Below are 3,439 nucleotides of genomic sequence, written 5' to 3' on the forward strand. Positions count from 1 at the left end.
AGCTCCATTTTCTTTCTTAAGATTACTTTTGTTACTCAGGGTCCTTTGTGTTTCCATACAAATTGTAAAATTTCTTGTTCTAGTTCTGTGAAAAATGCCATTGGTAATTTGATAGGGATTGAATTGAACCTGTAGATTGCTTTGGGTAGTATAGTCATTTTTAGAATACTGATTCTTCCAATCCAGGAGCATGGTATATCTCTCCATCTGTTTATGTTATCTTTGATTTCTTTCATCCGTGTTTTATAGTTTTCCGAGTACAGGTCTTTTGCCTCCTTAGGTAGGTTTATTCCTAGGTATGTTATTCTTTTTGTTGCAATGGTAAATGGGATTGTTTCCTTAATTTCTCTTTCTGATCTTTCATTGTTAGTGTATAGGAATGCCAGAGATTTCTGTGCAGTTATTTTGTATCCTGCAACCTTACCAAATTCTTTGATTAGTTCTTGTAGTTTTCAGGTGGCATCTTTAAGATTTTCTATGTATAGTATCATGTCATCTGCAAACAGTGACAGTTGTACTTCTTCTTTTCCAATTTGTATTCCTTTTATTTCTTTTCCTTCTCTGATTGCTGTGGCTAGGACTTCCAATACTATGTTGAATAACAGTGGCTAGAGAGAGGACACCCTTGTCTTGTTCCTGATCTTAGAGGAAATGCTTTCAATTTTTCACCATTGAGAGTGGTTTTGTCATATGTGGCTTTCATTATTTTGAGGTAGGTTCTCTCTATGCCCACTTTCTGGAAAGTTTTTATCATAAATGGGTGTTGAATTTTGTCAAAAGCTTTTTCTGCTCTATTGAGATGATTTTTTGGTTTTTATTTTTCAATTGGTTTTTATTCTTCAATTTGTTAATATGGTGTACCACATTGATTGTTTTGTGTATATTGAAGAATCCTTGCATCCCTGGGATAAATCCCACTTGATCATGGTGTATGATCCTTTTAATGTGTTGTTGGATTCTGTTTGCTAGTAATTTATTGAGGATTTTTGCATCTATGTTCATCAGTGATACTGGTCTATAATTTTCTTCTTTTGTGATATCTTTGGTTTTGGTATCAGGGTAATGGTGGACTCATGGAATGTTTATGGGAGTGTCCCTCTCTCTACAATTCTTTGGAAGAGTTTGAGAAGGATAGGTGTAAACTCTTCTGTAAATGTTTGATAGAATTCCCCTGTGAAGCCATCTAGTCCTGGACTTTTGTTTGTTGGAAGATTTTAAATTACAGTTTCAATTTCATTACCTGTGACAGGTCTGTTTATATTTTCTAATTCATCCTGGTTCAATCTTGGAAGGTTGTACTTTTCCAATAATTTGTCCATTTTTTCCAGGTTGTCCATTTTATTGGCATATAGTTGCTTGTAGTTGTCTCTTATGATATTTTGTATTTCTTTGTTGTCATTTGTAATCTGTCCTTTTTCATTTCTAATTTTATTGATTTGCGTCCTCTCCCTTTTTTTCTTGATGAGTTTGGCTAAAGGTTTATCAGTTTTGTTTATCTTCCCAAAGAACCAGCTTTTAGTTTTATTGATCTTTGCTATTGTTTTCTTTGTTTCTATTTCATATTTCTGCTCTGATTTTATGATTTATTTCCTTCTACTAACTTTGGGTTTTCTTTGTTCTTCTTTTTCTAGGTGCTTTAGGTGTAAGGTTAGATTGTTTATGTGAGATTTTTATTGTTTCTTGAGGTGAGTATGAATTGCTATGGAATTCCCTCTTAGGACTGCTTTTGCTGCATCCCATTGGTTTTGGATTGCTATGTTTTTGTTGTCATTTGTTTCTAGGTATTTTTCATTTTCTCTTTGATTTCTTCAGTGATCTCTTGATTATTTAGCAGTGCACTGTTTAGCCTCCATGTATTTGTGTTTTTTACTGTTCTTTTTTTCCCTGTAATTGATTTCCAATCTCATAGCATTGTGGTTGTAAAATTGCTTGATACAATTTCAATTTTCTTAAATTTTCCAAGGCTTGATTTGTGACCCAAGATGTGATCTATTCTGGAGAATGTTCTGTGTGCACTTGAGAAGAAAGTGTATTCTTCCACTTTTGGGTGGAATGTCCTAAAAATCTCAATTAAGTCTATTTGGTCTATTGTGCTGTTTAAAGCTTGTGTGTTCTTATTTATTTTCTGTCTGGATGATCTGTCTATTGGTGTAAGTGAGGTATTGAAGTCCCCCACTCTTACTCTGTTACTGTCGATTTCTCATTTTATGGCTGTTAGCATTTGCCTTATGTATTGAGGTGCTCCTATGTTAGATGCATAAATATTTATAATTGTTATATCTTCTTATTGGATTGATCCCTTGATCATTATGTAGTGTCCTTCCTTATCTCTTGTAATAGTCTTTATTTTAAAGTCTATTTTATCTGATATGAGTATTACTACTCCAGCTTTCTTGTGATTTCCATTTGCATGGAGTATCTTTTTCCATCCCCTCACTTTCAGTCTGTATGTGTCCCTAGGTTTGAAGTGGGTTTCTTGTAGACAGCACATATGAGGGTCTTGTTTTTGTATCCATTCAGCCAGTCTGTGTCTTTTGGTTGGAGCGTTTAATCCATTGACATTCAAGGTGATTACTGATATGTATGTTCCTATTACCATTTTCTTAATTAATTTGGGTTTGTTTCTGTGGCTTTTTCTTCTCTTGTGTTTCCCGCTTAGGGAAGTTCCTTTAGCATTTGTTGTAGAGCTGGTTTGCTGGTGCTGAATTCTTGTAGCTTTTCTTGTCTGTAAAGCTTTTGATTTCTCCGTCGAATCTGAAGTAGATCCTTGCTGGGTAGAGTAATCTTGGTTGCAGGTTTTTCCCTTCCATCACTTTAAATATGTCCTGCCACTCCCTTCTGGCTCTCAGAGTTTCTGCTGAAAGACCAGCCATTAACCTTATGGGGATTCCCTTGTACGTTATTTGTTGCTTTTCCCTTGCTGCTTTTAATATTTTTTCTTTGTATTTAATTTTTGATAGTTTGATTAATATGTGTCTCGGCGTGTTTCTCTTCGGGTTTATCCTGTATGGAACTCTCTGCGCTTCCTGGACTTGACTGGCTCTTTCTTCTTCCACATTAGCGAAGTTTTTGACTATAATCTCTTCAAATATTTTCTTACACCTTTTCTTTTTCTCTTCTTCTTCTGGGACCCCTATAATTCGAATGTTGGTGTGTTTAATGTTGTCTCAGGGGTCTCTGAGACTGACGTCAATTCTTTTCATTCTTTTTCCTTTATTCTGCTCTGTGGTAGTTATTTCCACTATTTTATCTTCCAGGTCACTTATCCATTCTTCTGCCTCAGTTATTCTGCTATTGGTTCCTTCTAGAGTATTTTTAATTTCAGTTATTGTGTTGTTCATCACTGTTTGCTCTTAGTTCTTCTAGATCCTTGTTAAATGTTTCTTGTATTTTGTCCATTCTGTTTCCGAGATTTTGTATCATCTTTACTATCATTATT

Source organism: Tursiops truncatus, chromosome 2 (assembly GCF_011762595.2).
Source record: "Tursiops truncatus isolate mTurTru1 chromosome 2, mTurTru1.mat.Y, whole genome shotgun sequence".
Lineage (NCBI taxonomy): Eukaryota > Metazoa > Chordata > Mammalia > Artiodactyla > Delphinidae > Tursiops > Tursiops truncatus.